A 15,856-nucleotide genomic window follows, 5' to 3' on the forward strand; every position below is an offset into this window, starting at 1 on the left:
CATCAACGTAAAAAATTCCTAGGAAAATCTATCAAGTATAAAATGTGACATAACTAAATGAAATCCTATGAAATTGAAAGCAGCCTTCTCTTCATAATGTGATAACTGGCAAGGCGTTAATTAGTACTGGTGAGAAACAAGTAAGACAAAAAGTACCTAGAGATGATATAATACAGTTATAAGCCAAAGTAGTTTTCAAAACGCCAAGACAACATTTGATTCTTTTAACCGCTATTTTGTGTTGCCACGCAAAATGTTTCTCTATTATGAACCCATTGCACCTTGTACATTTGATATCTCCAAAGGGTAGTTATTGTCTTCAGGAAGAAATCATTTTCGTTTGACCCCGTACAATTAAATCTGTTAATTATGGAAATATCAATACACCCTGCTGCCTATAACACAATTGTTAAACTGTCAATTATAAAATCTAATCTTCTTATTTTGTACACTTGTCTAATAAATTGCCATGTTTACTTAATAGCAACAATAGTTTTTCTTCAAATGCATGGATACTTAGCATGAATGACACATTTTGAACACGCACACGTATTACATGTATCGACGGAGAAAAAAAAAACATCTGGCCCGCCTGTGATAAATCACAAACAGATAATAAACTTGCATATGGTTCACAGCTAACTTACATAATTCTAAAGGCTATATCACATTAGAGAACATAACTGTTCGTACAAAGTATTTTGACTTCAAATAGTATTCAGTTAACTTTTCAATAATGGAATATTCAGACACATACATTATAAAGTCTATATGTGAATGACATTGTGAACTGACATGTATTATTACACAGAAATAATCTCGTTATTTTAAAATATGTCAAACCCATATCAAATTTTGTTACTGTACAAATTTAATTTATTAAACGCATTCATCAAACATTTTAACTTTTAACAAACAGAATGGGTTATCTCAATCCCATTTCCTAACTTTTCAATACTTTAATCTTATTCGGAATACCTTTCGCAAATCCCATTAATCCTGCACAGGATACAGCCTTGACAAATCACCGCTGTCGTTCGATTCAAAAGGTAAATCGCACACAAATAACAGGTCAAAGATAAGCTTAATGAGACTAAACAATTATTACTCCAACCATTTACATGACGAGATTATATAATGACAAATGATAACATAGGAAAACAGTTCCCTTTTCACTTAAATATTTCTGCTGACTTCCTCCCGGACATGAAGCAGACGATATCTTGGTGCCAGGACAGTAGCTGACAAAGACGCACAGGGAAATACAAAAAAAAAAGGTTCGCCTTTGGAAAATAACAACAGGAAGCTAGAAAGAATGTGTAGAGAGCGGGAATATCTGTAAAAACATACTGATTTAACATTCATTTTATGGTAAATACATGCAATACCAGCATGACGAAGATAACACACGTAGACCTTTGCGACAGGAGGTCTGAACCTTATATTAACGCTGTCAACTTCCATTTAACAATGCTAGATTTATTGTCATGCAAACCTTCAGAAATATTCAAAGAAAGTATACAATCATCTTTGGTGCGATAACCACAAGGGACAGTGACAATCAAACGTGGTTACGAATAAATGAATAGAATTATTCTTCATGACCATGTAAATATACGTGATTGTTTTGTGACTGTAATCAGAACATTATTAATGTTATATTATGTACATGTATTTACTACTTTGCCTCATTGTCTAATCTAGTCAGAACGTAACATGTAACTTTTCAGTAACGATACTGCTTTCATACCATACGTATACAGCATTGTTCGCTATTTCAGCAAATTTGGTAAATCCTCGTTTTGTGTGTTTTGTTTTTTTTCAAAAAAAGAAGAAGTCTTTTACGAATGTATAGAGAATAAAACTATGTTTCTAAGTAAAATTCGCATTGAAATACAAATTAAAATTCATTCTACGAGCACATTTTTATTATGTCCAGTATACAATATTGACATTTGTTAGTAAGAAGAAGATTCCAAAAGCGAAAGGCAAACTCTATATAGTATATGAAAACGGTTGGGAAGCGTCGTCTGTATGTAATATATTTAAATACACTATACATTATTCTGCTGTAACTATTCCTTTGATATTGCACGGTAACATATGTTGACAGAACTGTACTTGTGCAAAGTAGTTCTTTTCAAAACAATTCATTAGGTAAACAATTTACACACGTTAGCATATCTGCAACATATTTCAGTGATATTCTATAATGGTCCAAAGCTGCATATATACATATGTATTTAATTTAATTTAATAGCTTAATAAAAGCGACGTTTGAATGAATGAATATATCTCTGCATGAGCACGTTGATTATAATTCTAGTTTCTGAGAGTATAAATGCTTCTCTTTTACAGTTCGGTTGAAACATTCATTTACACAGATTTTGATATAAAAGAATTATTTGCGAATGCTAAACGTTATCAAATACTTGTAAAATCCCATGTATAATGTTGATTTTGATCTACCATTTCAAAAGCCTCATTGACGTTACATTTTTGTTGTTTACATAGACACTTTTTTTTACCAGTTAATTTATATCTAAGGCTCTTTTCAAAACTACATCTTTTAATATCATTTGAGGGGACTTTACTTAAACAGCAAATCGATTTAAACAATTACATCACAAAGAAAGATAACCTCAGTAGTACCTTAATACTGTTTTCCCAATTTTATGCATTTACGTCAAAGTACATAAATGCTGATTTACCTCCCTTTGATAAAAAGTTCTTGTTTTGTAACTATGAAGAAAATAAACTGGTTGATATTAAGAACTTTATATTACACGTTAAAAAGTGTGAATATTTGTGTGCAAATATACATATATTACGCGCGTATGCACGAAATAACGCATTACCTTTCTGATAAACGGACTAGGTCTTTCAAATCATTGGTAACGTATTACAATCGAATATTATATCTCATTTAGAGATTTGCTCTTGAATAAAATCATTGTCGTTCAGATGCGTATTATTTTATCACTCGGGCTGCGCGCTCATGATATAATTTTCATCTCAACTCCAAACAACAATTAATTTTATTCAACGACAAATCACTAAATGAGATATATAATTTCTTAAGTATTATTCATCAATTCGTCAAAATATTAGGATATTACTATTTGGAATGATAGTGACATGACAAACGCCGATTTACCATAATGATTGTAAAATGATATTTCAGAACTGAAACAACACTACGAAATGTTGTTACACATTAATCTCACACTGGATCGGTTATCACACGCATAGAATAAACCCCAGAAGAGCGCGTAACCTCTTCGCTGTGCTATATATTTATAACCTGGTTACGATGACGTCATATCCAAATAATATTTTTGTCGCAGTTGTTATATGAGACGTCATCGACTTCGTCGCAAACATCCCTTCATCAGTACATATTTTGCTGCACGTTGAAGCATACACCCTTTAACTGATGTACTCTTATATGCTTTTAAGAAGACTAAACATGATCTCTAAGTATGGTATGTAAACGGAAAAGAAATATGTTATACCCCATATCCACGAGCCTTCAAATCCGAAATTCTTATTGGTCACAATATTGTTACACTTGTGTTTACACGTTATCGCAACTTGCTAAAATGTTGGATCATTTCAATCATTATCTTATCTTCTAAATACTTGATTTAGAACATTACTGAATGCGGAACCGAGTTTAAATTCTAACGAAATATGAATCGATGAATATATAACTCCATTAATCATTGACGTTACGTGGCAGGTTATGATAAGATATCATCAACAGCGTTCATGATAACCTCTCAGTATCACAGTACCCTTAAGGAGACACGAAAATCACTTGAAAAAAAGTTCAAGCAAATATATGATTAATGGCTATGAATCACATAATTTCGATAAAAGAAATCTGAATCTAAAACTGTTTGGACAAATTGATAAAATATACTTATACCAGCCATGAGGTTTTTGATAACGTACATTTAATAGATACCATACATTCGCTAAAAAAATATTTTCACATTTATTATTAATGTTTATAGAAGTAAAAATACATTTTGTAATTATTTTTTCTTACCCTAAAAGTGATATTCGAATTTCAAGAAATTGAAATATAAAATTACAATAGTTTCTGAAAATGTCCGAACCAGTCAAAAAATATCATCTTTAACAAGTTCATGAGCAAAGTAAACAACATTCCCAAATACATGTTACATACCTGCAATTAGAGAACAGTTTTATGAATGATAACTACATACTTACATCATGCATTCCGAATAACTGAATCAAAATTGTTCAATTATATCCGTACGAAGCTGCTGTCAGATAGTGTAAGTTCATAAACCGCTACATTTTATATTCAGATATGTTTATGCCAAAATGCCTGCTTCTAGATAAGATAAAATAAATAATTTATCAGTTTACCTAAATGCTGTCCATTCAGTGACCATAGCTAAGATTAGCAAATATCCGCTATACGTGTTCCTCTGTATAACCGATAATATATTAGCAACCAATAATTCATAGCAAACCAAAGTGGCCATTTTCTATCAGAACTAAATGAAAAATATCGTAGTTTCGCCAAAATAAATTCGAATTTATAGAAATATCATTTAATAATAATTTTTAAAAATCACCTACTACCATCCCTGGTGACATTTAGAATCATGTGAAACTTATGTCAGGATCGCGCGCAAAAAAAAAATCTGCGTCTGTAATTTACGAAATGCCTTTTTACGGGTTCAGTGGATCAAAAAGTAATTATATTTGTTTTAAGTATATATAATATCACTTATCAAAACGAAGTTGTGGTGATGATATTTGATAAAATATCTACAATAAGATTTATTTTACCTAAAGGACCACTTCCATTTGCATCGGTTTATATAGAAAGTTTTCTTGAATATTTTCTCTAGAGTCAATTTAATCCAACAGTTCTGTGCCAGTTGTGCCTATATAAAATAAATGTCAGTTTCATGGTTAGAATATAAGATTTCCCGTGTATAATCTTGTTCGTGAAACATTATGAATTTTGTTTTCGAAATTTGCAATATTTTATAAAGACTCGTTACTTTAATATTAACTAACATGTTCAGAAAACTTTTCAAGAAGGGTTAAAGTTAATGTTAAAAAAATGTGTTCAAAATGGTTGAAATTTTCAATGGAATCTACCCTGTCAAAACGTTTTCTATGCTACTCTGATAACTAATCAAGGAAATTAAACTTAAGTTCCTAATACAACGTATCAAGCAACGACGTACACAATAAATACTGCTGTCTATTATTCAAAAGGATACCACTCTTATGGAAAATGAGGATCGAACAGTATCGAACAGTAATGTGAAAATGATGTAAGAAATGCATGAACAACAAAATCAAGCCGAATCGAGATAAAATATATACTAGTACTCTTTACTGCCAGTCAAGATATAACTTTTCATTCTAACGTTTCCATTTAAATGTCAATCAATTGTAAAGCATAAAAATTTAAAAGCTCCATCAAAATATTATTCCAGTAATATAGCAGACTAATGGACTTTTTGTTTGGTCAGTCAGGTCAAGTGTTCCTAACGAAAGATCAATTTATGTCAATGAAAAGTCAAATCTATAAATTCATCCCCGAAGTTAATTTTTTCAAAAAAAAAAAAAAAAAAAAAACCATTTCTAAAATTAGATTGATAATTTTACACAATTTAAACAGATACCACCAGACACATTAATCATCCTAGGATAAAGACATATTATATGTAACATACTTGTACATACATGTAAACTTAACACAACTGTCATCTCATAATCCATTTCTTAGTAAAATCTGTTCAAATAAAGTATACATTCCTAGTCAAGAAAGGTCTTGACAAGCAGAGGTAGTAGACATATTTCCGTATCTTTTATTTCACACAGTCTTATTTTTAGATCACTCAACCCATCTTATATCTAAATGATTAATTTAACTGCGCTTTCATAGCTCAAAGGTAAATAAACGTATCAAACCTCAATCATTTACGACCTATGTTATTACCTTCAGTTTCTCCAACTATAACAGACATAAGTAAGCGGTAAATAAAGTTAAATACACACATATGATACCAGTATAAATACATTAACGAATGCTTTCAATATATCCTGAACATTGTTTAAAATAAAATGTTCTGCTGGCAAGTTCCTTATCAAAAATGAAAAAAAAAATCTCAAAGCAATTAAAATTTGTTACCTATTACAAATAATTCATTACAGTCACTTTTTTAAACAGTTTTCTAAACATAAAGCACGTGTTGTTTTTCAAAAAGGTGGCAAATATTCAAATATATTTCAAAACCAAGACTAATCGATGTGAATACAGACCTCGCAAGTGTCTTCTTGACAAAAGATTCACGAAACAGACACTATTTTAACACTTTATTTTTCAATTTATCGAGATGCATTTGCCAAACATGCCACCTAGACATGAAGCATATAAATCAGAAACTGATAAATTGTTACCTGAATAAATTCAACTTAAATCAAGAAATGTATAGCTCAATGCAGTTTAAAAATTAACCATGAGCGGTCATAGTTTTTCAGCATGAGTTATATATTTCTAATTATTGCAATGACGTAGTTTTATAATTCACCAAATACACTATACTGTTCTATATCCTTGTATGATAAAAACCAACATAACGTGAATTTTAGTGCTTTCCTTCACAAAAATCTCTGTTAAATTAATACCAAAATGCTGAATACAGATAGAATTAGGTTCTTAAAGATTGTTGCAGCTTCTTCACACAACAGGTTAGAATTGCAAAAAGTTATTTTTGTTTTCTACATAATTTTACTAAACGAATTTAAAAATACAAAATCATTTCAAGTTCAAACAAAATGTGCTAATAGAATATCAGAAAATGAAGAAATCTGAAGTACTCTAAATTATTTTAAATGTATATAATAAATACTTTACAAACTGTAAGAAAACTGTTGGGCAAACAACGCAGTAACATTTTAGACAAGACTCCAGGAGTATGCAAAATGTCTCGGAATTTCTAAATAAATTTGAAAAAGATTTCTATTGATTCTATCGTGCCTAAAACACATTATCCTAAAGAAACTGCTAAATTATAAAACAGAGAAAGATGTACCGTCAGATGATAATCGTCCTAAACTACTGTTTAAATCAATTCAAATGGTAAACCTGCTTCTAAAATCAAAGATATCCCGTATAACTATAGATCATTGTGATTTGAGCTGTAAATTGGGCCACATTTAGAGCCAAGATTTATTCTGTGGAATAAACAACCATTAGTTTAAAGATTCTTTTTGTCTGCGCTCACTGCAAGCGAAATTAATATTACAAATAATTCTGTTAGAACACTTAATGCGTCTGTCGTGTATTAAATAAACAGAATGTTATTCAGTACAAAAATGCCAGAGTAAATTTGGGTTCCAAACTATTAAACATCACTAAGTCTTGTAATTTCAAGCTGGTAAACGGGAACAAAAATAACAGATTTCGAAATATCTTAGATTCTAACTTATGAGTCGGTCTCAATATTTGTTCACCAAATCATTATCAAATTTATCCGCATTTTCGCAACACTTTCTTCTTACAGAAAGAGAAAATGTATTTAATAAGTGATCCTTGATGAATATCAATTACCATTTATTGCAAACGATTGTTTCATTAAGTAGCACAATAGAGGATCAAATATTGAGCCGAGCAATATTTAGTACATCTTACGCAAAAGTAAATATGTTGTTTAATGTTTATCGTTCGTATTAGATCTATATGTTGGCGGCCAACAGGGTCAATGTATTTAATGGATTATACGTTCTCAATTCCAGTTTTGAAATTTTAAGAGTATCTTTAACTGTTACAATGAAACATAATTTTTGTCAATGCAAATTGTAAAACAAATGGAGGAAACGATCGAGCTTATCGGAAATACGTGTTTCTTTTCTCTTAGAGAGGTGGTGAATACAGCCAAAACATTTCACATATTAGATATAGGCTTACATATCAGAAACGGTGCCAGCATTTTCCTTCATAAATATTTTAAGGTTGTATGTATATCTGCTTACCGCCGTTGTTCTCTGATTAAACTGTTCTTAATAGAAACCAGGTTATGTGTAACAGACTGTCAATGGATCGAATGTACCTATTTTGGGAAAGTTTTTTTTTTATATTTTTAGCTTTATATCCATCAATACCTCAAGCTGTTTCCCTTCTATAAACCCTTCTATAAAGACGTAGTCATTAATACGTTAACAAAATAGCAAAATCGGCTACTATCAGTAAAAAAGACGACATGTTGCACGAGTAAAGATCCAGTTGTTTTTTTTTTTCACCCAATACTTGACAAATGTACTACTAATGAAAACAGTCAGTGCGTTTGATCTAGTGTTAAACAAATTTGAGTTTGATCTCGGTTAAATAAATCATAGTGCAAAGTACAACATAAAGTCAAATCATCATAGATTTTAGCGTTAAGATACAACCGTGAAGCAATCTTTAAACTAAATAGACTTAACAATATAAGTTGAATAAGCGTCATACAAATATGGCTTTTCTGCACTCTACAGAAAGATAAGTATATAAACTTAATGGAAACAAACAGCCCCAGTTCTTGTACAAATACATTTATAGAGCATAAGTACTTAATTGCAAAGAAAGCCATTACAATGTTATGAAGTACTTCTGGTATGTGGCCGAGAAGCATTTTACATATTATACGTTCTCCATTTTATTCACAACAAGGTTCTACGAAAGGCTGTAATATGTAAAATTTTGTAAAAATGCACAAACAATCATAATATAAAAGAATACATGTGAAACAAATAAAACAAAAACAACACAAAAATTGTCAGCATTTCGGCTGCATTTATAATACCCATCCCCGCAACAGCGCCTTTCTGTACGAATGATAAGACACTGATTACTTAAGATATGCCTGTGATTTACATGGGTTCCATTCGTCGGTAATGGACCTGTTCAACAAACTACGAAAGGTTTAAGTAAAAAATAGAGTGACTGCCATTTCGTTGCTTCGTTCTGTCGCACCGACAAAGCGACAAACAAAGATTTTCGCTAAACAAAATGATCAAGGAGTGTTGACAGTGTAATATAAGTAATGCTACATAAAAATGAAGCTGTGACGTTCTATACATTATGGTATTTAAAACAAGAATGCAATTTTTAACTCGTACTCTGTTACGACCAAACACTATCGCTGGAGTCATCGTACTAAATAAAGTTATCAGCAGAAAGGTTGACATGACCTTACAATGTTTACATCACTTTGTTTTAAGATAAAGGACCAAAACGAAAGCGAAAGACCTATTTAAACTGAAACAATGTATTTTATACATGAAAGTAATTCGTAATTCTGTGAACATTTTATCATCAGATCAAGCATTTTTGTATGGCTAAAACTGATGTCTAAGACGTGTTGTATAAGACGTGTTGTCTAAGACGTGTTGTATAAGACATCTGTTAGGCTTAGCAAACGTTTCCGAATGCGCATTTAACTGAATATTGCTAAATGCTCTCTAAACTGTTTAACAGGCATAATTTAGATGTTATGCACGCACCATAACTTTCGAATACACACCAAAAAGCAACATGCACTACAAAACTTTGAAACTTGCTCTTAATCAAATTGAAGACAGAAATAAACCATCGAACATTTCGCCATTTTCGACCTTGTTCGTGTGACAAGCAAGAGACTACAGATCATATTGTCATTTTCATCCGAATTCTAAATACATAAAGTGTAAAATTGAAACTGAAGGCTATGAGCACATCCAAAGCACCATCAAACTAACAAAATACACCATCAAACTAAATACTATGTTTGGTAATTGCAATATTTCTCTTACCAAATGAAACTGAAAGCAATACGGTAGTTCACCAAAATCTATATACCACTAATAGTGCAGCGAACGCCGATTTACTACCCATTTGCAAAAATGTATCCATTCTGAAATTACAGTAACTTCATCAGGATTTCTTTCTAGAGAACTTTTGAAGATCTGTCAGAACTTAATGCCAAATCTAAGATTTTTAAGTCTGTATATTTTATGTTTTAAATAATTTCACAAGTATCTTTGAGTAGTCGATACAAATTTACGAGGAAATGCAGATAGAAATGTCGATTTTATTTAAACTTATCTTTCCTGAATATCAATTCCTTATCTATTTTATTACAACTTTATATATGTATCTTTAGATGATGTAAATGTTTGCCTACTTCAGCCTGGAAATGCGAAATGATAGCGGTGATTTATCGGTCATAGAGATGGTTAAATATACAAGAAATGCACGCTCCCCAGATAAGGCAGGGCGGAGGCCTTGGCAGATAAGCAAATAATTAATTTCTAAAATTTGTTTTGGTGTATTCCTGATGATGGAAATCAAAAAGACACATCACCAGAAAAGCAAAATAACAGTAATTTACACATTATAGGTAACGACTGTAAGGATGACAGATGTTGATTCGGCTAATGATGTTGATAGGACAACATAATGATTAGTAGTATAAAAACAATATCAACTGCAATGAAATAACAATAACAGAAGTAATAATAATTATACAAACATAAACAACATGATGATATAAACAACAATAACAACAACAATAATGATGGAAATAACAAGAGCTATAACTAAAGGTGATTAATACCCCTAGATGCCGCTTTGATACAGGAAAATTAAAATGTTGTGACCATGACCGTTGACCTTCAAGTGTGACTCTGACCTTAAACATAATGACCTGAGTTGAACTTCTTGAGGTTAACAATTGCTGTTTAATGAAAATCCTTCATGTGGTTAATAAGGTATGCGCGAGTCGTTTGATCTTTCATCTCTAAGTTTGACTTTGACCTTTGACCTAGTGACCTGAGTTGTGCATACTGTGTGTTAACAATTGATGCTGCTTTTATGAAAATCCTTCCAGTGGTTAAAAGATATGGAGCGGGCTGAAGCGATGAAACGATGTCAAGGAAACTTTTTATCAAAGAGGAAAAATAAGCATAGATTGAAACCATACAGTACATTTTTTTTGCTTAATTCAGAGACTTTTATCTTGAATCTATTTTAATAATACTTGTATGACAGTGCATACAAATGTCCATGCTAAAGGATCGTAAGAAAATTAATAAATTGAAAACAATAACTATGACATACAAAACACGCCTTTATAAGTATTTTAATAAACATTCTTTTGTGTTTGCAACTCGGTCGAAAAAGATTTCCACATGAGAAGGACTGCGAACTTCAGACCTTGTGGTGAACAACTATTGAGTAGTTCATTAAAAGTTATTTCAAGATTGTTTTGAATTTCTTGCTCCTAAATGGGACTGAATGCCTCATTTGACAAAATGTGGGACATGACCTTTAAATCATGCTACAGACCAAGCCTGGTGAAGTTCAATTAAGTGATTCGCGAGAAAAAAAATCGTTTAAAGTTTTTCTTACCATTTAGCTGTAGCGGACCATAAATGGGACCAAGTGTCCACATTTGCAAACTAGCCATTATATCAACCATTTGGGAGAAGAATTCATACTGATGCTACAGACCATGTTTGATGAAGATCCACTAAGCGGGTCATGTGGAGAAGTCGTTTAAAAGCTTTCTGCTTTAGCTTTGGTGGACCCAAAATGGGACCAAGTTTAACCATTTAAACATATTTCATAAATGATCTTACCAGAATGCTACTATCAACGTGTAATTTAGACCAGTGTTTTGCAGAAGATGTTTAAGCAAAAATGTTGACGCAGGACGCAGCACGATAGACGACGCAAGACAGACCACAGACGCCGGACGCCGGAATATCCACATATACTAACAGCTAACCCTCAACAAAAAATCAAGCGCGTTAAACAACAAGGACTATAAAACTTGATAACTGAACATTAGGAATTTCAACGTTTTCCTTGAAACGAAAGATATTCAAAGAGAACCAGATATATACAATGAAAGCCTAGATAAAAACTGATCATATGACTGATGAATTTGACATAACGGTCGATATGGAAGGTCAACCTTGGAGACCATATATTCCATTACATAGTAACATCAGGATTACTGTAAAAGCGCTTAAAGGGAGGAGGTAGGTTGTGCAAAGGTGAGGAAATATGCAACTGTCGGTTTTGAGTTATAAAAACAAGGTGAAAATATAAATGCATTAGGTACGGTTTTGTATCACGCCCATATATCAAACAAAATCATTTAGGAACCGCGTAATTTGGCTGGACCAACACAAACCAAACTTCCACACACACAAAGCTTTGGCTGACATTGTCTGTAGTTTAGCCGACGTAGTACGTGTACTTGAAACATCAAGCGAATCAATAACTTTGAAATAAACTGCACCATTCAGTAAACAAGAGGGCCATGATGGCCCTATATCGCTCACCTGTTATCATTGCACTTGAGGACAAAAAGGTCCTCAGAAAAAATATCTAAGTCCAAAGGACAGGAACAACAAAGGGAAGAAATTTAACCAAAACCAAAAAAAAAAAAAATGCTTACATGGTACAGATATGTCAAAATACACCTAAAAATTGGAGGTACCATCCATGTTGTACCACAGAAAAGTGGTCTCGGTTTTTCCCTACGGCCACTAATAAAAAAGTTACTAAAAATAAGCTATTTATAGTAACGTAAAAGGGAAGTAATTAAAAAAACAAATTATTGTAAGTGAACAAAATAAGGATCTGTCAAATAAATCTGTTGACATAAATGAAATTTCAGATCAGTATCTTCATTAGTTACGGAGAAATACCCATTTTAATTTGAAATAAAGGGAGGTAATTTGACATAAAATCAGTCCATAGTTATCTACCCTGATTGGCTCTGTCCAACTTATGACAATAATGAAATTTCAAATAAGTCCTATAAGTACTTACCGATATAAATCCATTTTGATTACAATCAGGGGAGGTAATCAGATAGAAATAACTCTGGAACCTACGATTTGATCTGATTTGTCATGGAATTCAAGATCTATTGTTGTTGAAGATATTTTGGAAGTTTGTATCAAATAAAACCATAAATGAAGTAAATCAATATGGCTCCAAAAGACCGAATAAATCCATTTTGACTTTCAGGGGCAATAAACTCTGGAACCCATTAGGATCTGCGTTTTAAATGGAATCCAGATCTATGGTGACAAATTTTGTGAAGTTTGTTATAAATAAATCCATAAAGAAGTCTATATGGCAGCAAGGCCAAAATAGCCAATTTTGGACCTTTCAGGGGCCATAACTCTGGAACCCATAAGGAATCTGGCCGGTTTAAGAAAGGAACCAGATCTTATGGTGAACAAGTTTTGTGCAAGTTTGGTAAAAATCAAATCATAAATAAAGCTGCTATTGTGCAGACAAGGTCAAAATAGCTAATTTTGGCCCTTTCAGGGGCCATAATGCTGGAACCCATAATGGAATCTGGCTGGTTCAAGAAAGGAACCAAGATCTTATGGTGATACAAGTTGTGTGCAAGTTTGGTAAAAATCATATCATAAATAAAGCTGCTATTGTGCAGACAAGGTCAAAATAGCTAAATTTGGCCCTTTCAGGGGCCATAACTCTGGAACCCATAATGGGATCTGGCCGGTTCAAGAAAGGAACCGAGATCTTATGGTGATACAAGTTGTGTGCAAGTCTGGTTAAAATAAAATCATAAATGAAACCACTATCGTGCAGACAAGAAATTGTTGACGGACGGACGGACGGACTGACGGACGCACAGATGACGGACGACGGACGAAGGGTGATCACAAAAGCTCACCTTGTCACTATGTGACAGATGAGCTAATAAAAGTGTATAAAAAATGGAAACAAGACTTATCAAATGAATGAAAACGAGTATTTTACTTACCATGTAAGCAGTCCAGCCATATCACTACTGCGAGTTTAAATCACGCTATCAAGACGTTGACCTATTTGAGTAACATTAGATAATACTATACAACTGACAAATGTTTTACCACATATACATCTATGAATGATAGGGGAACTTCTAAAGACAAAGCCGATTTTGAGCATCATGAAGAACGAATATCCTCAACCATTATAATTATCTTAAATATTTTGGCACCATAGAATGTAGCAAATATACCAAAACTATTTAACGTATTGTTCGTTTTAAAGTAGCAGCAAAATAGGTTGTTAAAGATTACAACAAACTGCTGATAAATAGTAAAATAAGCTTTATCACAGTTATTATCTGATACTTTGCTTGACTTTCAATGATATTCGTACGTAACTATTTAACTTCGGGCATACAAAACGCTGTAAAACGGACAAATTTAATAAAAGTCCTCGATACAAAATATAAAGTATGTATACCAAGAAAGTTTTCATACCACAAATGCATTTTTAACAAATTTTAACAGAGTCGCATAACCAGACTCTGTATGATATACATTCAATTATATTTCTTGCAAGGTCTAAGCCTATTATATTAAGTGAATATGTAAATGGGTTATAAACGTGAACTTTAGTATTTCATTTGTTCGTATGAATTTGAGTTTAGTTTATTACTGCTCTATTATCTGCTAGTTTAAACAAGAATGCTAGTTATTAAAGTGTCATCTGCTACCGTGTGCGACAATCATTTCCTGCAGTTTAAACCTTATTTGCATAAAATTATCATTGTGCAATTCTTTATGGCAACCAAAATCTAAATTCATGCAAATAAGCATCTGTTTACATTTATAATTCTCAATTTTGGAGCCAAAAGGGATTTGATTTCGATTCTGGCCACTGGATACTGCAATTGATCACATAATTCAATAAGTATATAATCCACCTCCTTGCTATGACATGGCTGTTTACCGCAGTAGTCATTATCGTACATGACTTAGCATCAATTTAGTATTCCGGGCGAATATTGAGTTATGCATACAACTCGATTACTGTATATCAAAATAATTATAAACTGCATCATAATAAATGAGCCGTGCCATGACAAAACCAACATAGTGGGTTTGCGACCAGCATGGATCCAGACCAGCCTGCGCATCCGCGCAGTCTGGTCAGGATCCATGCTGTTCGCTAACAGTTTCTCCAATTCCAATAGGCTTTAAAAGCGAACAGCATGGAGCCTGACCAGACTGCGCGGATGCGCAGGCTGGTCTGGATCCATGCTGGTCGCAAAGCCACTATGTTGGTTTTCCCATGGCACGGCTCAAATGATGAAACAGAAGAGAAAGCAACGTACGACTGTTTAATTCCGTTTCAGTATGATAGTGCAATTTATTAGGCTATATACAATTAGATATACACTTAACAAAATTCCTAATTGGTCAGTTTATATTGTATTACTATTTTGTTAATAATGCATTTGTATTTACAAGAAATTTCACATACCGACATTTGAATAGGTACTGCAGATAATTATTGATTTATTTTTGGCCGACTCACGGCCAGCGTAACCGCATTAGGCGTTTTGACGAATATTGCATATTTTGCACGTGCAGGGCATGCGCACCAACATGCACTTGTTAGTGAACGTTTTTGGCATTACTGACGAAAGTCCTACTAGAAAAACACATATCATTGTGAAATTGACACAAGAGCAACGCTCCTGGGCTGTCGGAATTTTACAACAAAACTCAAAATCGGTCACTTCAATGAATTGTCCTTGGGTTAAATTTTGCCAAAAGAGCGTGGATTGTAGATAACCAACGATTGAAGGTTCTTGTAAACGGAAATAAGGTTAAAATGGGAATAACCATCAAAGTAACAGCTACAAACAAAGTACATCAAAGTTCTTTTGAAATTGCAAAAATAATTACACACGTGTCGTAAATGTGTCCCGGCGAGCAACATTCCGACAGCTCGATCGCGTTGCTTTTGTGTTAATTTCACCATGATATGTGTTTTTCTAGTAGGACTTTC

General features: G+C 32.7%; 1 protein-coding gene across 4 annotated transcripts in view; it reads right to left on the reverse strand.

The window, feature by feature from the left end:
* The window catches only part of LOC123564619 (FMRFamide receptor-like), a 212,921-nt gene that overhangs the window by 21,544 nt on the left and 175,521 nt on the right, over positions 1–15,856 (reverse strand). Inside the window, exon 1 of one of the 4 annotated variants that reach the window (XM_053537283.1) lies at positions 13,833–13,970. The exons of the other annotated variants lie outside the window; for them this stretch is intronic. The gene's annotated coding sequence lies outside the window, so the exon portion shown is untranslated. Of the gene's footprint in view, positions 1–13,832; positions 13,971–15,856 lie in introns of those variants that run through there. 4 annotated transcript variants of the gene reach the window in all.

This window comes from Mercenaria mercenaria, chromosome 2 (genome assembly GCF_021730395.1).
Source record: "Mercenaria mercenaria strain notata chromosome 2, MADL_Memer_1, whole genome shotgun sequence".
NCBI lineage: Eukaryota > Metazoa > Mollusca > Bivalvia > Venerida > Veneridae > Mercenaria > Mercenaria mercenaria.